This window comes from Ciconia boyciana, chromosome 8 (genome assembly GCF_034638445.1).
Source record: "Ciconia boyciana chromosome 8, ASM3463844v1, whole genome shotgun sequence".
NCBI classification, from domain to species: Eukaryota; Metazoa; Chordata; class Aves; order Ciconiiformes; family Ciconiidae; genus Ciconia; species Ciconia boyciana.
Window position 1 is genome coordinate 46012799 of NC_132941.1, and position 25328 is coordinate 46038126.

The 25328-nt window shown below is 42.0% G+C and overlaps 1 long non-coding RNA gene across 4 annotated transcripts in view; it reads right to left on the minus strand.

The window, feature by feature from the left end:
* LOC140656150 (uncharacterized) overlaps nucleotides 1-6610 on the minus strand; it is a 63335-nt gene extending 56725 nt beyond the window's left edge. For all 4 annotated transcript variants that reach the window (XR_012043988.1, XR_012043990.1, XR_012043991.1 and 1 more), the window contains exon 1: nucleotides 6325-6610. This is a non-coding gene — a long non-coding RNA (uncharacterized lncRNA). The remainder of the gene's footprint in view (nucleotides 1-6324) is intronic.
* Nucleotides 6611-25328: the final 18718 nt, after the last annotated feature.

Sequence of the window (25328 nt, forward strand, 5' to 3'; positions counted from 1 at the left end):
AGTCAGCAGAGTATGGCACCCCTTGATGAGAGTAAAATCCATTTGTTTAAAGAACAATGTGGGATAGGAGGGGCTGCTCTTCTTAGGGCATCAAAAATCACAAGGTGGAGAATCCAAAGAGAAGCAGATCCACAGGGCAGCCCCTGTAGGTCACCACAGATGTCTGCTTATTGCTTACGCTTGCTTTTTTCATATAAAAGCTGCTGCTTTGGCAAGTGTATGGAGTGGGATGATTGGTGGCACAATGACAATTCCAGTTGTGGGCGCTATCATCTGCCACCTACTGAACAGTAATTAATAAGGTCTGCCCTGAACAATACCGCTGGCTTGTCGAATGCTGACATGTGCAACAAATTCTAAAGGGAAGAGACACTCGGTCTGGGGTCCCACCCATCCACTCCCCCTCCTCCTTCTCATCTTCTCACCCTACTTAGAAGCATTCTTTTTTTTTTTTCACAGCAAAGGTTACAGAGTATAAAAAATGACTGCAAAACATTTTGTCTCTTTGGTCTGTTTCCAACAATGTCATGAACTTCATTGGTGTGGTATAATTAGAGCTCCGTTCTGAATTCACAAAGAACGGGGTTTATTTGTTTATGTTGATGCTTTGCAGCTATGAGAGTTCTGTATGTTGCTGAAAATCACTGGCTGCTTCACTTGTAAGTGCAGCTTGCTTTGCTCAGTAATCACCTTCTCTGTATTTTGTCACATAGTTTTCAAGTTTCATTTTACTGCAGTTCTTCAAAAGACATTATCAGCCAGAAATAAAGGAAAATATTTATTCTCTTTAATCTGAGGGAATCATTGTACTGCTGCTGGGTCAAAACATTCAGAGACACACACTATTTTTAAATAGCAATCCATTAAATTGCTGTCACATTTTCAAGGTAACTGCTGTACAACTCTGCCAGATCTGCATGCAGTTTAATTAATGCTCATCACACAGTGGGGTAAACCAGGTGGAACTCCCCTGAGCTTGGTGTCGTTATCATTTTCAGAGAGCCTAAACTGATATTCATACAACTGAACATGATATTCAAATTCTGAGTTCTGCTACATCATGTCAATCTAGATTAAATTAATCGCTTAACATACTAAATAGACAAAGAATTTTATTGCTTTACAGATATGAAAATCAGAGTGGCATTAAGCATGTATTTATCTTGCACAGTACTGTGCTACTGTCCTATACAGATACCTCAAGCTAGCAACATTTGAGTAAGCTTCAGGGACTGGAAGCAATAAAGCCACGTAAAAGTGGCACTCAGTTAAACTAACTGTCTTGCCAAGTGATAGTCTTCATAGCCGAAGTACAGTCCAGTATCAGCCTATGTTAATTTATGTATTACACTGCATCATTTAGAAGCACTGGCTTGCATGGTGGTAGCTGCATTTTATAGTGTAAACATCCCCAGGGTTGTATACAGGCCACTGCTAGACTGCCTGACAAAATGTGGATGAGCAAGCACGTTAAAGCACATCAAGCTCCTTGACCTGACTATATTATATGCACCACTCGGACCTAGGGTGCTTGTAGTTCAGTTCAGTGGGACACAGACACAAAGCAGGTCAAACCGAGGCTGCCTACCTGCTCCATTAGCCCTTAGCAAACACAGTGGTGACGCTTTTCTAAGCAGAATATAGTGACTAACTTGTCTTCTTAATGTGAAGCGTACTTGGGCCCATGCTGAGGATTAATGTAGTGCTAAATTTGTTCCCCCATCATAGAGTAGTGTTACTACAGGGGTATGCCTAAACACTTTGAAGAGGAAGTGAATTTAGGCTTTAATACAGGAAATTGTCCATGTATCTATCTATAAAGGCAAAAGTGAGTGTGACTGGAATTAAATTTACATCTATTCTTAGTCATGCTGCAATCATTGCTTTCCATTAGTTTTATCAGATGTATCAGGTGTAATTTGATCAGATGAGTCCCATGATATTGTAGACAATGTGCATTATGCCATGGCTGCTTTGTAGGATTTGGAAACAGGTGCTATTTACCCACTTCTGTGGAATACAAAACTGAACAAGAATTAGATTTAGACAGGAATTAACTGTCCTGAATTTGGCCACTTTGAATAAAAGTGAGAAAGTGCAGAGTACGTTTTATATACATGCACACATATGCATACGTATATGTATATGTATATGTGTGCACATTTTCTTTTTTAGCAGTAGTGACTCATGACAACTGGAAACTTGGCACCTTTCCTTATCCCAGGTCTGGCATTGTGCCCACTCTGTATATAGGAGTGAAAAGCTTTTCAATTTCTCCAATCCAATTCATTATGCAGCGGTGCACAAGTTGCCACATGTGTGCTGTTAGGAAGTCTCAGCGCAGATGGAAGTAGACCTTGTCACAAAATATGGGCATTCATCACTGGTGACGCTGAGCTTCCCCACTTGGAGAATGATTAGCTGTCTTGAAGTTCATTTACAAACTGATCAAAGCCGTGAAATGGGACTGACTGGCTAATGCCTGTTATTCCCTCATGCCATTTGAAACAAATTGGAGGAAGACCAAAGGGTGAAGATTTTTGAATACCACAGGTAAGAAAGGCCTCCTACTCTGAGATTTGTAAATCCCCTTTTCACAAGAATAAAAGGCGACTTTTTTACAATTACATTTTGGATCCACATGGTGTATGGATTCAGCAGAGCAAAAAAGCCCCCAAAACCTGGGGTTAAATAATATATGATCAGGCACTGACTGTATAAAACATGTGGGAAATCCTTAGAAGTTGATTATTTCTCATGATATGTAGAATAGTACAAATGGCTGGACTGGTTCTTTGTTTCTCTTTCTGATGTGGACAGTGCGAAGGACTTGCAACTTCCCTTGAGTTCACTAAGGTGCTAATGGAATATAGGTAGGTTTGAAATCACTGGTTTGAACTTATGGAGTTTGAGATTTGTAATAATTCACTTCTAAAGACTATATGTCCAGGAGAACAGGGAATGGAGAAATTGAAACTTTCACAAGAAAGGGTTGCAGTGTCACTTAGAATACTAACTGGAAATCTCTCTGTTAGCAACAAGATGGGTTATGCTGAGTGAAGCCACCTCCTCAAATGTGAGTTAAATGTTAGTGGTTTTTCCTAGCTCTCTTTTGGTTTTGGTTGTTCTTAGAATCAAACAAAGTGGGAGACAATTTTACTATAAACTTAATCAGTGTTTGGAAATGGGGTTTTGGTATCCGATGTATCTCCAGCGCAAACATCCATGAAATCAGATCTCTTATGATGTTTCATATATTAATTTTAGAAGGCAGGGACTGCACAGCACCCATTACAATGAAGTCCCAATCCTGAGGGGAGATAATTTGCACAGTGCAATCAAATAATTGTTGTGATAGCAGGCAGAGATACATACAGCAGAGAGTTCCAGAAACCTTTTCATACTAAGAAGATGTCAGTGTCTTTCCCTATTTGATAGTGCCATGACACAGCAATATACCACCTGCCTGCATTTCACCCAAATGGATGCAGATTCCAGTCTTTCCAGTTCTGTTCTGCTTGAAACAGTGTCTGCTCAAATGGATTCTGTGGCTCATCTTGGCAGCTTGGAAAAGCTTGGTTCAAAGGGTCCCTTTTTTGTTAATAGTGATTCTTTTTCACGGCTGTCTCTATGGCCCCTAGTTCCAGCTGGAGTCTGAAATGGAAGTACTGTGTTAATGCTCCACAGCACAGGCTGGGGTTTTCTAGCCCAGCCAGATGCTGGAAGTCCTGGAAATCTTGCAAAAGAGCCTGCATATATCTGCCAGCTCAGTTGTTGCTTGGTTGTCTACAGCTGTGGAAGACTGGCTTTGATGGTCTGGATGCCCCCTACCAGTCCTGTGTTCACACATTCAGATTAAGATGGTTCAGTTGTGATCTAGACAGACAGACAGCATTTTTAGATACTTTCCCAATTTTTACCCTACCCTTTCCACATAAGATTAGTACTGGCAGGTTGCAGTGTATCTTGAGAATGGTATGGCACAAAGCTGTAAAGGCCAAGGCTGGAAACATTGTCAGTTGAAGGTGAAACAGTGGTTGTCCATTCTTCTCTTTTATACTAAAATTGTATTAAACTTTACCAACCATTTTTTCTGGGTAGCTGGCTCCCTTCTTGTGCCAGATCCTTTATGCCAGTACTGAGGAGGCAGAACTCTATCTTTTCCATGCCTGGCCTTTTGCACTTGTAAGGAGAGGACTAATGATAACTCTGCATTGAGAGTTCAAGGAACTTTTAAGTACTTTATTTATCCCCACTGTTCTGAACAATTGCGTAGATCAGTATGCTGGCTTGTGATATTAGCTTGGTACACAAAAAGATACTCTTAATTTCTTAAAATTCCAATATTTTTTGCATCTTTTATCCAGCAGCATGTCAAGTGTCAGGCTGCTGCTGCCTGTAAGGTAAAAAGAGCAGAACTGCTAATTTGTCAGGTAACACCAGGGATGAGTGAGTATGGGCTAACAGTCTTAGACATCAGTAGTGCTAAATTCTGTTGTACATATTAAATGTACAACTTAGAGGAGAGAGGGAAAAAAAGAAAGCAAACATCTTACCGTAACCCAAGTGTAGGTGGGAACAGGGAAAAAATATGTGTGCCAACCCTCCTCCTTTCTCCCCACTTTCCTCCCACCATTTCAGTACCAAATATAACCCAAACCTTTGGAGTGTCCCAGCTATTAGAATAAGATGTTGTTTCATGTCTGGTTTCCATCTGGGTCTGGAGGCAGAAATGCCATAATACCACAAGACAAGCCTCTTGCATGTTACTTCTGATCATGGACAGAAATCTGGCCTGCCCCCCAGAAGGGCCTAGATGTGTTACAGGATTAGCAGGCATCCCCCAGAGCTCTGGGAAGTAATGCAGTGTCAGGCCGTCAGCTCCTTAGACTGTACTTTCTTGGTTACTGGGCACGCGCAAACTTTCCCAGGCAAATCTACACAGCACGAGGGCTTTCCAAACACAGAACCAGGCCAGCTTGCGGCAACTTCTGTGAACAGATCATGAAAAGTATTGCCCAAAATGCTCCACAAAGGTGTGTAGATCTTGGCTGCTCTCAACCGTCTTCCAATTTACAGCTCTCCCTGTATGTTGTTGTTAAAGTCACAGACATATATTAATATATGAAAGAGGACCTTTGCATGAAAATAAAAATGGCATTTCTGAAAACGTGCAAATCAGTGCAAGTTTCATGGAGTATGAAAATAAGAAGTAAGAATGTGTCATGACGTTGGTTACGTTTGTTAGTTTAAGAGCATTCTTTGGGCTTCTGTATAAAGCAGCAAAATCCCTCAGTCTGTCTATCTTTCCTTAGCCTGACAAAGTGCCCTCATTAAGGGATTAAAGATGTTATTACAATACTACTCATAATGTATACACTTTGCAGCCCCTCACATCTGTTTTCTGCACTATTTATCTAATCATCAAGACCCTTATTCATATTTGCCTTGGAGATAACAGGGCAGGATACCAAAGGATTCCTGGGCTGAGAGGAAATGACAGAGTGTTGGTGTAATGGACTAATTAAAGACTTCAAGGTCAGAGTAGAGAAATCCAGAATTCTGTGGTGTGGAGAGACTCACAGGATACGCAGCACTACCCCATTTTTAATGGCACAGGCGCAATCAAAGCCACCTGATCATTACATCCCAAGGAACATGCCTCTGCCGGATCACCTAGCTTCTGATAAGTGGCTGATGTTCTCGGCTACATAGTAAGAGAGATGACAGGCTTTACTTTGCATGTGAGGAATTATGAGGAAGCCAGGCAGCTTGTGAGAGCAGAGAGCTTGCTCTTGGTAAGGCACTGACAGGCCACATGTGAGTGAGTCAGACGAGTGAGTCAGACTTTGCTCTCTTCTTGCTGACCTGTCAGTTGTTTGACTATCTTGGGTCAAAGAGCTCTAATAGCAGAGTAAAATACAGTAAGAAGATGCAGTCTGTATTCTTTTCAGTATGCACTTTCAGATATGCCTTCCCATATCACTTCTACTGCTAATGTGTAGAGTCGAAGAATGTTCACATATGTGATTTGTCACAGAACAGGGCTCGGTGGCCTAGATTCATGGGTGGTACTTAGGTTTCATTTCAAAAATTCACAGAGAAAGAGAATTATAGAAAATGTCACTGCAGAACAATAAACATACCTTATAAGCCAAGACTTTTAAATTATTTCATATATCTGTTCACCCAGGCACGTGTATGTGCTGCATAAGATGGATGAAATTAATACAAATTATCAAGTCAAAAATAATTAATTTAAAAGTTGGAATTATGGAATAAGATTCCCCCCCCCCCCCCAAATACTTTTCAGGTGTTACTTACTTTGTTGAAGTCAGTAGATAACAATGAAACTCTTCCACTGGAAATGCTGCAGGTAGTTCTATATGGCATCTAAATATCACTTCTTAAGCAAGAGTTAAGTGAAACGCAAGGAAAGATGTACAAGGCGAGAGTTAAAGAATAAGGATCTGTGTAATAAACAGTAGTTGCAGAGTGCTGGCTATTTTTGTGGCCAGTGTGACAGGCAATTTGATCATCAAAAATAAAAGTTTCTGAGCTGCTAGGCTTAATGAATTAACGTCATACTCAGAAGGGATGGCTGTAGCAAACTCAGACTCATTGTGAACTGGCAGTGGGTTACTTAAAACAAGTGTGAGGACATTTCAGCTGTCTAAACATTGCCCAATGTTTTGTAAAGATCTTCATGGAAGAGAGTTTTAAAGAGACATTTGAAGAATTTTATGGTCACATGCTCTGCTTCTTCATCTGGCTAATGTCACTAGCAAATCAATTCTGAACACATGACTGTTTAAGTGTGTATTTAAAGAATTGAGAAGACTTGCCAAAATCAAAGAGTTCCAAAGTTTAGAACAAGATGGATCTTCAGCCTGCAAGAGCAGTTTATCCAGCCTGCAGCCTACTGCAACCTCTCTTTTTTCCTGGGCATCTCTCAGCTGTAGAGGTAGTACTGAGACAGACTAAATGAATTGTTTTGGCAGCCAAGTGCTTCTTCTATTACAGACCAAAAGAATGTCTTACAGAAGGGCATGCAATGGGTCCCCTTGAAAATCATGTCCCATAGCAGGGTAAGTCCTGCTATGAGTCTGGGGACGTATGTTGCATGACCAGAATTCTCACATGCTCTGCAATGTTACTGACTGTGCTCATTTGGAGGATACTGGCCTCTGCTCGCTCAATAGACATAGTTGCTGTTACCCAACAGACCTTGCCTCCGTAACTGGCTATGGGGCTTGTCTGCTTGGGAAGTTCCCATCTCTGCTTTAGAGTGCTCAGAACATAAATCCATTTAGGGCTTTTGCAAGCTTTTGTGACTGTATCAACAGCTCAGTTTGGTTCTGGATTTAGGGAGAACTGGTTACATGATCATAGACTTCTCTGACTTGGAAATATAGTAGAAACAACTGGAACTGGCTACACCCTAAAGCTTCAATGGAAAATCCCTTTTGAGTTTGCTCTAAAGTTCTGCCTTCTTTCAACTTCTCCCCATGCTATATATCCTTCATTTATAGTGGTCTGAATCAAAAGTCCCTATTTGAACTCTGCTGAACTAACAGAAGTTTGATAGTACAGATGAGAGCAGCTATTCAGACACATTCCTATTTTCTGGTCTGGACACTAAGAAGTGTTTGTCTGCCACTGTTTTCCCTCGGAAAGTGAACTGGCATAGTGGCATGCTGAAACTTACCTTAAGGCCAGGGCATGGAATGAGCTTATTTTAGCCAGACCTGGCTATTTTCTCAAACTAGAACCTCTGAATTTCAAGGGGGTGGATGAAAGAGACCCAGACTTGGAACCCAGAGATGGGCTAGCAAACAGTCCCACCGCAGCAGGTACTGCAGCTATTTATCTACTTCTAAATCTTCTGTATACTTCCTGTCACCCATGCACAGGACCTCTGGAGACGGTTTACTTATGATATCGTTGTTGAAGAACATGTTACACTAATTCTAGTTCAGTTTTGATTGTCACAAAAGTAAAGTGCACTGGGATTTGCACAGTTGTCAATGTGCCAAATGGCAGGGCTAGTGGTTCAAAAGAACCGAATTCTGCACCTGCTTTTTTCCTGGCTTCCCAGGTGATCATGAGAAAGTCAGTTTACCAATTTCCTCTTTTTCTCTTTCCCCACCACTGAAGTTGGATCTCCTTTGTAAAACACTTTAAAATCTGTGGATAAGAAGTGTAAGATACTGGTTCACAGTGGTGAGAATATGGAGAATTATATTATTAGCAAAGAAGGTGACTTTTGTGTAGTCTTCTGCATCTGGACTGAAGATTAGGACCTGATCAGAGATGTGATTAGTTAGGTTTTCACAACTTGGCAAAGTCTCTGTCCATCAAGCCGTGACAGAACCAAGGCATCATTAAAGGGCAAGAGGCAGCTTCCTTACATTCTGTTTCTATCTAGTGATCTGAGGAGAGACAGTGGCCGGTGTGAATGGCCATGATGAGCAGCACACCCTGCTGCCTGTCACAGTCACATGTTAATCAGGGTACAGTAATTTGTGAGAACGTTAATAAATACAAATCACTCTCCAAGGGACTGCAATACATTATTTTACCTCTCAACAATAACAGATCTTATTATCTTGCAGGGAGAAGCTCCTGTCAGGGCAATCAAGGATGGCCACTTTTAATGAGGACAAATGATCTCCTTCAAAGGAGCAGCGAGCCTTGATTTGGCTTAATGCCTCACTAGTACGAAGCATGGATTTAATCAGAGCTCCAGCTTCTGTCACGCATCGGCCTTGAAGTCAGGTAATTGGAGGCAGGTGCTAAATACAATTTAAATGAAATGTCTAGTTAATAAGGACAGTTTGAAACAAGCAATTTATACCCCTCCCCCAAGCCCTAGCCCTGTCAGGGACGTGAAGGCAGCCAGCTGTGCTCAAGAACCAAACGACTTAATTTCTTGGCATTGCCTTTCTCACTCCCAACACTGTGCCGCTACTTTCAGCTTGCCAGATGTCCCAATTGGAGTGATCCTCTTTCAGATAAGATGGGCAACTGAGGGACTGTCAGAGCTCAGCATGCTTTTTTTTGTGCTGGAGGAGGCAGCAGAGCCAAAATCTGGACAGAGATGTGGTTCATAAGAATCTTATGGCTTCTAAGCATCTCAAAGTCCAGGGAGGGAATGAGAAGGAAGAGAGTAGCAGTGTTTCCCTAAAATGTGTATCATTGTTCACCCCTAAACTGGGGATCTGAATGAGGGGATTTGAGTCTCCAGGCTGTATTGTGCAGGTCATTTTAGATGGTCACAACTGCTGTGTCAAAATTGGACTATGTATGACTCACAATGCCTCTCATAATCCAAATTAAGGAGCCTTCTGAAGAACACCGTGGCCCCTTTCCTACCTGCTAACTTGTTATGTTTCCTTCCAAGAACACAATCACAGTTCATATTTATAATTACATCTTTTTCCTTTTTGGTGGGGGTGGGGCAGGGAGGAGAGCAGATCCTCTGAACTTGTGGATGCCAGCAAGAAATGTTCCTACAACCCATGACCTATGTGCAGTTCCGTTCAAACCATGTAGGAATTGTCAGCATCACTAAGTCTTCTACTTTAAATGAAAGTCTTAAAACATTTGTGGTTTTCTTTTTCTTTGAAAACCCATCTCATGGAGTCGTGCGCTTATGAAGTAAATAATGCTTGTGGCTGGGGAAGAAAATCTGAACATGTTACCTAAAACAACTGCAACACCAACCCAACACCTCACTGAAAAAGAAATACTTATTTTTAAGTGAATCTTACAGTTTTGAAGAAAGGCCTCTCTTATTTTCAGGCATTTGATGCCAACAACACTGAACCTTATAGGGAATATAGGGAGTTAGAGGAAGTTCAGTGAATTATCACTAATACATTTGTCATATTCTAGATTTTCAGACATGAATCAACAGGAAACCAAACTGGGTTTTAAACCCTAATTATCAGTTACTTAAAATCAGGATCTAACAGGCAAAAGCATAATAAGAGCTGTACTATAAGGTACTACAGGATCTCCCTTGTCCCTTTTAGGTCTTTCTGCTATCCCTTGAAATTAACAGTTAAAAGGTAGTGCATTCACAACAAAACCAAGATTTTTATTTCTGAGGGAGAAAGTAATTAGCCACTGGGTGTGGAAGTATTTTCCATTAGCAATTTTTTAAACACAAGCTGGAATGCAACTATGCCTGTAGGGACTGCATGACTGGGAGAAACCACAAACCTTCATTATAGGGAGATTTCTATGATCAAATTCTGTGAGACTTATTTCTTAGTCAAGGAAGTACACACAGCCAAGCAAGGAACATTGATGCAATTAAGGAGCCAGATATCTCTATGTGCTTTCTCAGGATGACGTGTGCTGTTTTGCTTTGCAGTAGGGCCAGGCAACATATAAGGCTGCCTCACTACAGCAGGACTAAAGTTACTAAACCTGAGCCGTGGTCGGTGCACCTATTTCTGGGAGCATGACATGGCAGTGATATTGGAGATTGATTTCTGTCCATTAATATTTTATTTTAGCAGGACCGGTTGCCCTCAAGATCAGTTGCTCTCTAAAGAATCTTTTTTAGAGAAGAATTAAAGTAATCTGTGGCTCAAGTTGCTTATTGAACTGCTTGGAAACCAGAATTCTTCCTGGGGGCCTCTGCAGTTTTGTCTAGATTTCGGGAAACCAAAGAGGTTTTGGCTTTTCAGATACATTTTGAAATTCATTGTTGATTCTTTTTTCATTCTTTTCCTTCATCTGTTTTTTTTATTGGGAAAAAAATTATGAGCTATAATTAACAGATGAGAAATAGAACAATCTTGAGAAGGCAAATGGATGAAGAAGAGAGTCAGATGTAAAATACAGGCCTTTTAGATTAGAAGTTAGTGTTCAGCTGATCAGAGTCCTGCTATCCTTCTGCTTTATGGCTTGAATTCCTTCCAATAGCCCTGAAGGTGCAAAATTTCCCACTAGTGACAAAACAATTAACAGGTAAAATGTTCAGATGGCATTTCAAGTTTACAGCAACGTTGTGGTCAGGGATGTGATTGCAACTCAGGTAGCTGCAAAAGAGCTGCCAGCTATTAGAATTACTAAGTCTAGCTAAGTTGAGTACCAGGAGCAGTGGGCGTTCAATAGCACAGGCTGCATCACAAACTGAACAAGGCTGGCTGGTGTGTGAGCAAATGCACTGTGTCACTTGTGATCATGTCTGTCTGTAGTGGAGGAGAGAAGCAGTGTTCTGTAAGTGGCAGAGGTTTGTGCTTCCAATCCCATAGTCAGTTCCTATTCATGTGTGTTTAAGTAGGGTTTGTCATGGGCATGCATGACGCTGAATGCTGATGGGAGGGAGAAAAGCAGGGTAATTTGATTCTGTACCAGAAGGGGAGGGGTTACAATGTCCACCTTGCCTTTTAAATGTTGGATGTTCCTGTGTACCTGTCAAAGCAAGATGTTTATGGCAGGAAGAGAAACTATTATTCTGTCAGAAAATGAAGCATTGGAAATGCAATGATACTGTATTTAGTCATTGGCCCAGCTGAGGAAAAAGAGAAGTTCCCAGAAGAAGAGAAGGAGTTTGTGATAACTGTATAGATCACTTTTGTTGATGTAGGGAAAAACAGTGGAGAGAAAGCCCAGGCTGGGATTGTAGTTCCCTGCTCCTCCTCGGGAAGCAAAATTGGAACCATGTAATCATGGAGCAGTGAATGGTTTGCATGTGTTCTGTCTGCAGTCATGAACTATTTTAAAAAGATATACACAACTCTTAGAGACAACTTAAACCTTAACAATGAGGATATTCCAATTCTAGATTGGAAGCTATTTTGGTAGGCCAGGAGGAGAACGTAACACTGATAGCTGCAGCAGGCAGGAGACAAGACTAGGGTTACCTGCTGAGTCACAGAAATAACACATAAGACTAACTCCTGAGCTGAATCACCCTGTGACTGTTGTCAGCTTGTCAGTGCAACAAAGAGTAAGGCCAAACTGTGTTCGTTCTTCTGCATGCCCCTGGCTGCTGTGTACACTGTAGGGAGCAATGTGCACTGTATTCCCAGCTACCCAGGACAAACAGGCTTTGCCATTCTTATGAACAAGGATCTCTTCATTACAATGTCATTTGTGAGAGCTGGCACAATAGAAACCAACAGCCATGCTTCCCTAGGAGCAAGGTTACAGAAATAAGGCACTAGGCTAGAGGTTCATTTATACTGACCAGGATTCACTTTCCCAGCCTTGTGAGTTGCTCACCATGAGGCCAAGTCATTTTGTCTCGGTGCGTACTTCAGTGTCTGTAAAAAGCCCAGAATAATGCTACCAGCCTCTCAGAAGTGAAACGATTTGAAGCCCTCCATGAAAGGTGCTATACAGGCCCAAGCTGCCATAGTCAAGCCAGCCCCAACAATACCTCATGGAATGTGTGCCTTTCATGTTTGTTCTGGGGCCATGGGGAACAATGCCCTTTCAGGACAATAGATGTCTGCAATTCATGGTGAATTTCCTTCCCTTCTCTCATTAAAAAATCCATTCATTTCAAGTTCAGCCTCTTCATTCTCAAACATACATCTTGGATATTTGTCAACTTCTATTCATCTTACTTAGTCTGCGCATCTAATCTCTTTGAGACTAAACATTTCCTCTGATGGCAGAGCCTTAAGAGTGCTATTCTGCCAATTGGGTTGCATTGAGGAGACCCTCTTGGCAAGCTGGCTCATTCTTGGGGAACACACATATTTGAGTAGTGAGACCTCAGGGATTTATGCTGTGCAAGACACCACAATGCTCAATACTCAGTAAAACTCAGAAGCGAACCACTGCGTTGAAAAGCAGGATGCTTACTGGCAAGCGTTTTTCAAGATGGGTATGGAAAGTTGGCTTCAGTGCCCAGATTAGCTCATGACTCCCTATGCAGTTTCAGGCAGGCCACTTCATGTCAGAGTTTGTAGCCTGTAAAGCAGCAACACAAACTTCTTGTGCATGTTATTGTGCCTCCTGCCAGCTCTGCCGGGTGTTTCATGTAGAGGAGAGCAGAACCGTGATGGTAGTGTTCTCTAGTAGTAAGTGCAGGGAGATTGACTCCTTTCAGATTAAACTATCCAACAGCAGTGAAATCATAGCAGCTTTGGCTCAGCAGAGATTCAGCAGTGTTTCATCCACTGACACAAGGAAAGGCTCTGTCCTCAGTTCCTTACGCTTGCCGTTTTACCCTCTTCTCTTTAAAAGGGAAAAACACTGTACATGACTGGCAGTCAAGCAGGAGACTTCAGCTGCCGTGACTCCAGAGATCCGTGAGACCTTGGTGACATCTGGTGGGAACTGGAAGGATCACAAGCCTTTTGCTTCCATCTTCTGCCACCAACCCTCTTCTGCACTGAGAGCTTTTCCCTCACTCCGAAGTGATTTGTAAAACAAATTTTAAAAATATTCCCCAAAAAACAGGCCATAAAAATTTCTATTGATTTTATGCTCAGAATCACAGAAGTACAAAATCAAAACATGATAATATAATGTGGCATACTGAGCACTGTATGTCTTAGAGATCAAAGGGCTTGAAATGCTGATGAGACATAACAGAGCTGAAATACGAGGAATTTGGCATTGGATTTTTGCAGGCATGTAACTGCCATCTTTTTATCTGCCTGGTCAGAATATCAGTATAAAAAGCAAATGATGCAGGTCACATTTGCTTATCATGCAGTGCCAGACCCCTGTGATATAACCAGTCTCCTTCATGTTTAAACTTTGCACAAAGCACAAATGTGCCTTAGTCTGGAAAGTATCATTGCGGGTATGTTCAGCAACCCACTTGTGAGCAGTTAGATATGTGTGCCCAGAGTGTGGATTAGGTGTGGGTCTGACAATGAGCACAAAACTTCAGTGAAGGGAAAGGTAGTGAAGTTAATGTTATATTCAGGTTAATTCTGGTAAGGAAAGTGGAAGTGGGTTGCTTGAAATTCAAATGAATTATCCCATTGGATCTGCATGCAGATGCATGTGAATGAGTTTTTCCAATTTTTTCTAGATCTTTGTAATCCTATAAACATAAGCACTATTGCCTTTGCCCTCATTTTTGCAAGTGTACTTTTTGGATCTAGGTGTGTACAGCATTTGTGCAGCTTCACAAGATGGAGCAAGTAATAACCAACAAAATTTTCTCCCAGTGTCTTTCAGATATTGGAACAGTATGCCCCCTGAAAGACAGAGGATTCCTTGCATTTGATAAAGGGGGAAGAGTCTGAAATGTTACCAATCCATCTCCTTTTCTCCTTCATCCCTTTTTAGGATTTGTAATGGGAAGGAATTGATATAGAAAGAGGAAAACAGAAAAATGATGGTCATAGTTTTCAGAAGCAATTGTGAAGGCTACACCACAAATCCAGCTACTACTGAGAATTCAGAATGTGGATACACAACACTTCCTGAAATTCAACCCCCCCTTGAAGAATGCTGAACTGGGACCTTAAAGTCACTGGTAAGTTTGAACAATCACAGCCTGTTGCTGCAGCCTCATTATCTTTTCATCCTTCAGTAAGAAAGAGTTAGGTTAAAGGACAAAGCACGGTGGATTTTCAGGGTGAAATCTATCAAGTCCAAAGCAGATAGATAACCTCCTAGCTACTTAGGAGAAAGATTTTCACTCTAAGGATTCAGGTTGCCTGCCTTGAGCTCCTCAGACCTCTGCCTCCCTTCCCATGCCAGATCATCTCTGACGTGATGTCATGACATGTAGTACCACTGCTGATAACCTTATTAGCAGAGTCAATTGTCCAAAGACCTTCATGCAGGAGGCTACTTGCCATTGTATGAGCTCTGGCCCTATTGTTTATGACAGCACTAGGTGACCTAATTCACTCCAGTGGGTCCATCACACATATCCGCACAGGGTGATTTTTTCCCCTCTGACAGGCCATTGTCACCATCCCTCAACTGCTGCTAGCCCTAGCCTCATATTCATGCAAACACAAAACTACACACAGATGGGGCCCTTACTGAAAGCTTGTCTAGTTAGTGAATATTTACATGGGCATGGTGAGCACAGGGCATGAGCCTGGAGAAACTGGCTGCTCATGGCTAACGGGTGTACTCTTTGCTGGGTAAAGAACTGGCTGGATGGCCGGGCCCAAAGAGTGGTGGTGAATGGAGTTAACTCCAGCTGGCAGCCGGTCACAAGTGGTGTCCCCCAGGGCTCTGTGTTGGGGCCAGTCTTGTTTAATATCTTTATCAATTATCTGGATGAAGGGATTGGGTGCACTCTCAGTAAGTTTGCAGATGACACCAAGTTGTGTGGGAGTGTTGATCTGCTTGAGGGTTGGAAGGCTCTGCAGAGGGATCTGGATAGGCTGGATCGATGGGCCAAGGCCAATGGTATGAGGTTCAACAAGGCTAAGTGTCGGGTCCTGCACTTGGGCCACAACAACCCCATGCAAAGCTACAGGCTTGGGGAAGAGTGGCTGGAAAGTTGCCCAGCAGAGAAGGTCCTGGGGGTGTTGGTTGATAGACGCCTGAATATGAGCCAGCAGTGTGCCCAGGTGACCAAGAAAGCCAATGGCATCCTGACTTGTATCCGAAATAGTGTGGCCAGCAGGACGAGGGATGTGATCGTGCCCCTGTACTCGGCACTGGTGAGGCTGCACATCGAATACTGTGTTCAGTTTTGAGCCCCTCACTAGAAGAAAGACATTGAGGTGCTGGAGCATGTTAAGGGCAATGAAGGACAACAAAGGGCAATGAAGGGCAATGAAGCTGGTGAAGGGTCTAGAGCACAAGTCTTATGAGGAGCGGCTGAGGGAACTGGGGTTGTTTAGCCTGGAGAAAAGGAGGCTGAGGGGAGACGTTATTGCTCTCTACGACTACCTGAAAGGAGGGTGTAGAGAGGTGGGGGTCAGTCTCTTCTCCCAGGTAACAAGTGATAAGACAAGAGGAAACGGCCTCAAGTTGCACCAGGGGAAGTTTAGATTGGATATTAGGAAATTTTACTTCACTGAAAGGGTTATCAAGCATTGGAACAGGCTGCCCAAGGAAGTGGTTGAGTCACCATCCCTGGAGGTATTTAAAAGACATTTGGATGAGGTGCTTAGGGACATGGTGTAGTGATGGACTTGGTAGTGTTAGCTTTACGGTTGGACTTGATGATCTTAAAGGTCCTTTCCAACCTATACGATTCTGTGATTCTGTGATTCTGTAAAGCTACTTGGACAGACCTTAGGCCTTTAACATAGCAGACTATATGGAGTCTGTGGAGTTTAGTGTTGGGTAAGCCCATTATTTTAGCTTCCCTGACCAGCACTGGAGCAAGAAACAGTTCTGCTGATACTGAGGTGTTCATGGTACTATTATGACACAGTGGTAAACTGTTAAGTCCATACCCAGAGAGAAAGCCGTGTTCACCACCATGCTACACACATGGCATCTTTTGGGGCAGAAAGATTCTCCTGCACAAAGCACAGACAGGAATTAAGGCAAAATCCCCACTGACAAAATCTCTAGTAGCTGTAAAGGGGCACTTAGTTGAATATTTTTGATTCTGTTCTGTAGAGAGCAGTGTTCTGTTCTGTAGAGAGCAGTGTACCAGCAGTGTAGGCTGGTGAATGCATCCACACTAATGCAGACGCCCTTCCCAATCCTGCCAGTTTTCTCCCAGACCAGTAGAGATCATGTGTGTTTGTGACATGAGATAGATTGGGAACGGGTATATTCTCCCTCTTCCAGAAGCCAAGGCAATTGCAACATACAGGCTTGGTACCCCCAGCTGTTGAAGAGGTAATTGAGAATTAAAAGCAGAGCGGTCACATCCCAGGCAGTGTTCAAAGAACAGCCTGACAGGAAGAGAAATGCTGGACTTTTGGAGGGAAACCTCAAAGGGAATTGACCATGTGTAAACCCTGTGGCTGAAAGCTGTGGAGAGGACAGGGTGTCCTCCCTTTGGCAGACAGGGAGAAGAGCATCCAGAACACATCTCACAAACACATTAGTTACAGATCATTTTGGTGTAAATGGTGGAAAAGAAGGGATGAGGGTGTGATTAAACTTTACCAACCTTGCATTGGTAAGGAGCAGACAAGTGAATGGAACCAAATGTGCTTTGATTAAGGACCAGCCTCATCTGTCAGCAGCAGTGTGGTACAGGTCCTAGAAAAGCTAAGTGGTAACCTAGACTGTGGTAAGAAACTTTATTGTCTGTTCCGAGTCCTGTATATGGATTGCTTTTTGAAGACTTCTCAGGGAGATGATCTGTGTAATGATTTTGAGGCAACTTTGAAGCTGCAGAAAGCAGCAGCTTTGATAAAATTTTCTTTTCCCTGCCCAAGGCTGTAATCACTTCAGCTGGCTACAGGCCATTGACCAGTGCAGTCCTGATCACCTGGAGGTAGCCTAGCTACACTTTGGATTCCTCAAGGACTTTACAAAAAACTGGGAGTCAAGGTGCACAGTCAGAAGTGGGGTGTGCAAACCTGTTGCCCTGTTAACTGAAGAGCTAAGAGGGGAGAACTGTTGACAAAGGGGGAGGAAGAAAAGTTTTATTTAATGGATTTTTTAACATATTTACTTGTTGGTGGTGCTCCCAGCTTATTCTGTGCCCTTCTCAGAACTCCAAGGAGATAATTGAGTTTCACCAGATGCTTTGATAGAGCTCAAACCACTGTTATGTAAGTCCCCAGGAGGACTCCTTGGATGACGGAATCTGGCCTTTTGAGCCACTGACAAAGTCTAGCAGAAGAACACAACCCAGAAGCCACCCACACTCTTAGCTAGGGATCTAAGTAAATGTTGATGAGTAGGTGGAGAAGTCTCCCTGAGATTGAAAATGTCAGCAGGAGCTGGCATGGAGTGCTCTGGAAAGAGCTGCTGTTGCTAGAGCGATGTTGCTCTGAAAGAGTTGAGGATTTGTATTGAGCTGAGAGGTGTGGTCATCCCACTGCTGCTGGCATCCCAGGCTTTGTCCAGATTCTGATTATGGGAACAGTTTTAGATCTTTTGATCTAAAATTGCTGTCAAGCAAAAGTAATGATGCTCAGTCTGTGCTAAGTGGCTCAAGTTAGGTGATACTAATAGAATTTCTAGCTGTGAAATAACTACTTTGTTCCCACTCACTGTTCAAATGATACACTAGCAGAATCCTACTCTTTCCAGGGGACAGGCACATGCAACGGAAATAGCTCACAGTCCTGTGAAATGTTTCCCTTGATGAAGCACCACAAATTTCCTAATAATAGAGACAGATACTTGCTGCATGTACCCTAACTCACACACAGTAGTGGAGGGGAATGTGTGGTAACTGAAAAGTGCAAGCATGAAGAATATTTTATGCTTTGTATTGTCTTTTCCTTGAGTACTTCCTTGACACTTTGCAAGCATTACCCATGACTCATGCATCTCCTCTAAGATGGCAAAACAGTAGACAAGGAAAATTAAGCATGATGCCATTAAGGAACTTGTCTTACCATGAATTATAGATATGGTGAAGAGAGGAACCGAGGAGTTCTGGAGGAATATGTGTAGTGCTATTCCAAGTTAAATAAACTAACTTTTAATTTCTTTTATGTACTGAAAGTTGAAATTCCCCAAGAGTCATTCAATTATTTCAGCTTAGGATTGCAAAAAAAATCAGAAAGCACTGTCTGTGTTCCTGTTGAATACACAACTACAAGTTTTGTCTGGTTTCAGTGGATAAAATAGGTGTGAGATGGAGGCAGGATAGTTTAGTGAGAGACCAAGATTCAGTTCCTGCCTCTGGAACAATGGCAGCCTCCTGATCACCATGACAGTGTTATCCGTAGATGGTTCCTTGGATGACATGGTGCTAAATTTGCAATAAAACCTGGAGCTAGCTGAGTGAGATTTGGATTTCCTTGCAAAGACTCAACGGTTTTGGATTTGTTGTTTCACCCAACATTTCCAAAAGTGTGTGAGCTAAGTTTCTGTCTGCTATAGGTGTGCTTTTGTGTGTGTTACTGGTTGTGGCAAGACTGCAGGCAAGGCATGCTCTCTCCTGATGCAGTCACCCAAGTTCCTGCTTTATCAGCACTTTTACATATACAATAACAGCAGTTTCCTTGCACTCACGGTGGGGATTTGCTTTGTGAATACTAGTGTTGCTATAGCTACATTTCCCTAATGTTCATTATTTCCCAATAGGGTCCTTGTCACTCATCCAAGGATCCTGGCATTAAGCAAGCTCACAGCATGTCATTTCTGCCTTGGGAGCTATTGGTAGGTGTACTGAATTGGCCAAGAGGTACTGCAGCTGGTGCTTTGGCTGGGCTAAATCTACTTCAACCATGAAGGAAGTGGTCAGGAAAATAGTTAGGAGCTTTTTTACAGCAGTGTGATGGGAAAGGAAAGCCTACAATCACTAGGGCACCTTTCCAAGAGGGTTGAACAGGAAGGAGGAGAAGGAACTGTCATCTCTCAAGAGAATAAATGCAGGGAGGGGAGGGAGCACAGGCAACTTCAGTTAATTGCTAGGTTGTGTAATGAGCTGGGGTGCTGGACAGCTACTGTATAGTCCCCATTGTGTCTGTTGCCTGGTTGGGGGTGTACTGCTCTCGGGCATTTTAGCTGGGTTTTGGTTTTTGTTTTTGAATGGTTTAATGAGCAAGTTAAATTGCTGTAAAATTCAGAGCAGGATCTCCAAAAGTTCACTGTCCCTCAGGCATGCATGTGTATCTGGTACTGTGCAGAAGGGGCAATGAATTCTGAACAGCCACCTACTTCCTATAGGAGGGTGCTATGTACAGAACTCAGTTACACAAAGAAAGACACTGAAGAGTTAAGACTAGCTAAAAAGTAGAGCTGGTCACTAGCAGGTCTTGCAGACTGACATCCAAGAGATACTCCAGACTCTGCATCTTCTCTTAAACTCCCATATTGGCTTCTCAGGCCTTGATCAGTGCATAAGTGGTATTAAAACAGCAACTCTTTCATGCTAGTAGGCACCAAAAAACTGTATCTCCTAATTTCAGTAGACATGCAGCTGTTGGGTGGAATCTCGTCCTCTCTCTGAATCAGTATAGGCATCTTAAGGCCACTGAGATGATTAAGAAATTGGAATGTCTGTCATATAAGGAGACGCTGAGAGAGCTGTGGTTGTTTAGCGTGGAGAAGAGAATGCTCAGGGGGGATCTTATCAATATGTACAAATTCCTGGATGGGAGGGAGTAAAGAAGTAAAGAAGGTAGAAACAAAATCCCCTTAGTGGTATCTAGTGACAGGACAAGACGCAATGGGCACAAACTGAAATACAGGAAATTCCATTTAAACATCAGAAAAAACATTTTTAGTCTAAGGATGGTCAAATATCAGAACAGGTTGCCTAGCCAGGTCATGGCATCTCCATCCTTGGAGATATTCAAAACCCAACTGAACACAGTCCTGACCTCTAGATGACATTGCTCTGAGTTGGGGAATTTAGACTAGATGCTCTTCAGAGGTTCCTTCCAATCTCAACTATTCCGTGGTTTTGTGGTGCACACATATCTTTATAAGTGCTGTGCCCTTGCAGCACACACATTACTGGGTATTTAAAAGATCAGTCTAATAGTGGACTGTCACCCTCAGTCTGATTAGACTGCAAGGGCGAGCTCTCTTTTCAGTGTAGAGACCTCAGCTGGTATCTATTTTTTGTAGTATTACAATAATATTCAGTCATCTTTGCAAGTAGTAGGCAGGAAATCTTCATGTTGAGCCCAGCTTTGTGATTTAACAACTGTGAGAAATACCATTGTCCTTCACTGGTAACTGAGTCTTTTGCACCTGGAGGTGCTGTTCCATTATAATTCCAGTAAGAAAGGCACTCAGACGATGGAAAGTATCATTTAAAGTGCTATTTATTAACGCTAACACTGTAAAGGAAGAGAGGATAGTATAGATAATCTTATGTCCCTTCAGATGACAGGAACTCCAAGCTGTGCAGCATCAAACAGGCATCTGATCTGCACACAGCACACCATGCAGACCCTGTCCATGGAAGGGTTACCCTGGTTTGGTCATTTGAACTATTATATCATTTTCTCACAAAAAAACTCCATTCAGCATTTCTATTGCCCAACAGCAAGAATGTTCACGAGAACTTCTTTCTGCACTTTTAGGTAAAGGCAAGGACTTGCAGGTGGCATAAACACCAGTAGCAAGTGGGAGCTGCCTACAGGCTCTCTTACAATTAGCTGGCTACGTTTATCCTGCGGCTGAGAGATATTCACAGCACAACACAGGCCTGAAGCACAACACAGGCACTGTATGTGCAGCACAGCACAGTAGAGTCTTGGGCCTACGAGGTTAAACGTTATGTGGGTTGCATTCCTTGATGTGCAACGATAGGGATCGTTATGCTGAGATATGTGACACTATCGCCAGTCCTCATTCTACAGATGAATTTGCAACATGCTTGACAAAAGAAACCAGTTTACAGAGATTCTCTTACACTAAATATACCCCAGCCCAATTAGATTCAGCTGCTCACAGTGTTTCATAAAATCAGTTCTTGTAAAACTCCAGGAGGATTTCCCATTACTCATAATTTTCAGTAAATGAAGAAAGAAAGTGCTTCATTCCAAAAGAACCCCTGCTTTAAGGTCAAGAGCAAGTTTATTCATAAGTTAGGCTCTCATCAGATTTGAACAGAACCTGTCAGATTTCTAGATACCCTTTCCTGAGGCCAACCGAGTACTTCATTATCATTATTTTAGGATCTGTAGGACCAGCAGCATGCAGCACCTGCCTGGCCAGGCAGGCACTTGCCAGGCTGGAGCAAGAGCACTGCATCCTGCCAATGGTCTTGGTAACACTTTTGGGTGAACCTCAGTGTAAGTTCATGGAGCGAGTGGTTCTGTGCCAACGGCACGAGTGACCGATTGCGATTAATGCTGTCGCAGTAGATAGCGATTTGCCAAAGCGATTTGCCCATAGATGGCAGCATTTGCTGTTCTTTTGCAATACTAGCAGTATTTGCATTTACTGTATTTGTTCCATCACAGAAGATTCTGTTGTTCAGTAAGGCCATAAACTCCAACCGAAAGACAGTTAGAGAAAACTTACTGACTCATCTCTCAGGCTTTCTAAGAAAATTAAAAGGAAGCCTGATTATATCAGAACAAGTTGTAAAAATACAAGTTGGTACTTTAAAAAGTCAATTATTCAAACCTGACAATGTTCTTGTAGCCAACAGCATGCATTTTGGCGTGTATGGCTATTTTAAGGTATCTTACTGTTGCAGATGGGGAATTAAAGTACATGGAGCCATCAGCATGAAGAAGTCCTGAGTCCATGGAACACAATGAAGGTGTTAAAGGAAAGAACGGGGACACTGGTTTCCCCCTACTCACATGATTTTGTAACTTAATAGCTATGAGATGGTTGTCCTTGCTATACTTGTTTTTAAATTGAGATAAAATGGTAGATGTAAAAAACTTAGCAGCAGTCTCAATGGCAGTAAACCAGCCGCTTCCCCAGAGTAAGATGACAAGATGTGCTGTTCTGTGGACAGAGCTACTGTCTGAACATAGAGTATCACTGACAAGTTTTTGTGCTACAGTATGAATCTGAGGACTAGCAGATGTTTACTTGTTTTGAGTGCTTGTTATAGCAGGCACTGCCTCCAACAAATGTGTCCTTTTTGTTTGCATTTGTACTGCTAGGCAGTAGAGTAACACAATAGAAATACAAATCGTGATCTCAGTGCCACTTCTGAAGTAAGCAGTGAGACCACAGGCACAGACTGAGGTTCTGCACCATAATAAATCTCTTGCATGTTAGGATGTGTGCAAGTTCCAGTCAGACCACTTTATATGCTAAATAATATCACGTCAGGAATGGACCAGAGCAGCATGATCCTATTTTCTGACTGAAGAAAGATATTTTTGTGTGTAGGCACAGAATCAGAGTTTATATCATCTGAGTTTAGTTCCCAAGTTTTCCAAAAACTCTGTAGAACTTGGACAAATCACCAATCCCTGCCTCACTTTCCTATGACCAAAATGGGACAGTAGATCTTCCTTTCCAGTTTAGCCTGACTTGTCAAGTAGTGTGAGCTCTTTAAGGAGTGGGTTATCTCTTGTTCCAAATGAATGTGTATCAATGAGCCTTGATCTCCATGGGAGTTTTGCATGAATAAAGAACACAGAAGTGGGACTCCCATTTGTGCTATGTATGGGGGAAAATGGTGTATGAGCTACTGGATGTAGCCAGGTTCCCCTATACTTAAATGCTTCTTAACAGTCTTCTAACTGTTCTCAGTTTATCTACACTTTGAGCTCAGTGGCTCCATCTATAAAGGGTATGTGTGTACCCCAGTAGCGCAGTGCAAAAGAAGAAACCTGTGAGGCACAGAGAATCCTGTTTAAGTGGTTTGGCTTGTTGAGGAAGTCTGCAGCAGAGCTGGAAGCTGAATTCCTGAATCCTACCTTTAAAGGGGAAGCAGAGAACAGATGGTTCCTTAGCATCTCTGCGAGAGCATATACAGCAGCCACATCCGCTAAGCACTTTCTGGTGATGACTTATTGTTTATTTCTCCAAACATGGTGTCTATTGTAGGAAGAAGCTGTGTCTATCATTTGAGTCCTTCCCTCCTCAAAATGTATCTGCTGTCTAGGCTGACTGTCAGCAGTGGAGCTCATGAGCAGTACTAGCACTGAGGTGACCAGCCTTTAGCTTCAAACATGTGCAGAACCCTTGCAAGTCTGCAGTTTTCTTAAAATGTTTACAGGCTGTGGATTGAGAGACTTGCTCTGCAGGATCACTCCGGGACTGTGACAGATAGAGGGCCTGTCACCAAGCATGTGCTAAATTGCATCTATCTGGCTCTGCTCAAAGTTGGTTTGAGAGGCTCTGGGATTTTCTGTGGATGAAAGTTTCTTTTTTATATAACAGATTATGAAATATCTGGAAGGACAGTTCTGTTTTATCTTACCCTGCTAGCAGCCTTAGAGGACTAGATCTGTGTAAAAGTGTATGTCTCATCCAAAACGACGTACAGTCTGAGTGAGGATGTCGTTATGGGGATCCTAACCATAGTATCTGTTTAAAAGCATTTAATTATTATATTCCTAAAGGATAAGAACATGGGATATGGCAGAATGTCTCAGGTCAGTAATACCTGCTTGAGGGGAATGTACAAAAGGTACCATCATCACAAAATCTGCCTTTAGAGGGAGTTTAAATATAAGCCCCAATTAATAAAATATTATTTTCCCTAGAGCTCTTACTGGTTGGTAGTTAAGTATTACAGCTGCTTTTTCATAAAAAGAAATTGAAATGAAATGCAATTCAGTGTTTTCAGAAATCTTTTTAATATCCCTGTAAAACAGGAAAAACTTCTGTCAAAAAGCAAACACTTCTGTCGAAGAGCTGCAAAGATGATGCACAAATGTGGAGGAGCAAATAATGCCGTGAAGATTGTCCTCTAAATCCAGAATGCTTGTTCTAAACCACAGAAAAAAACCCTTTGCGTAAAGTACAGGAATATTTTTGCTGAGAAGCTTTTTAAAGTTGTTGTGGTACAAAAAGTGAATTGTGCATTCGTGTGTAGTGCATTCATTGCATAGTAGTACATGTGCAGTAATTAAAATCAAAGTGAAAGGCCAAATAACAAATGAAGGTAACAAAGTTATGAATGAAAATTTGGCTGATTACACTTGACAAAACTGTGCAAATAGTCCTTTATATGGAACATAAAGATAGTAAATGCAGAATGTATGGAAAGTAATGCTTCTGGGAAGGCTCAAATTCAATGAATTTAAGACAAAATATTGAATTCTGTTTATGTTTATACCAATGTAAGTCCAGGGTTACTCCACTGATTTAGAGTTACTCTGGATCTCTATCAATACGTTTGAAATCAGCATCTGGCTCACATCATAAATTTCATTTCTATCTTTTCCTGACTTCCAGCAGACTATCTGAGGGCAGAAATAAAAATGGCCCTTGGCCTTAATTATAATTGTATTACAGGGGCTTTTTGTAAAAGTCATACTTTTAATTTGTATTTAATCCCTCATTCTTTCTGAACCATAAACCTCTCATTTGTAATCTAAATAAACAGCTATTTTATTGTCTTGTTTCTACTGCAGTTTTATATTAAAATGCCTCTTAATATTTTCTCGTTTTCTGAAATCAAAGAAGTTTTAAAAATATGTACAATTCAATTAAATAAATGGTGGTGTAATTTCCTATGTTTAAAGGTTACTCTTCCAATGCACATCTAATAACTTCACTTCCATACATATCACCTTCTAGATAAAGGATTTAGAAGAAGTACTATAGAAACAGGTACAATCTTACAAAATTGAACAGCAGATTTCTGCTCAAATCCACTCAGACTCACACTAACAGAAACGCTTTTT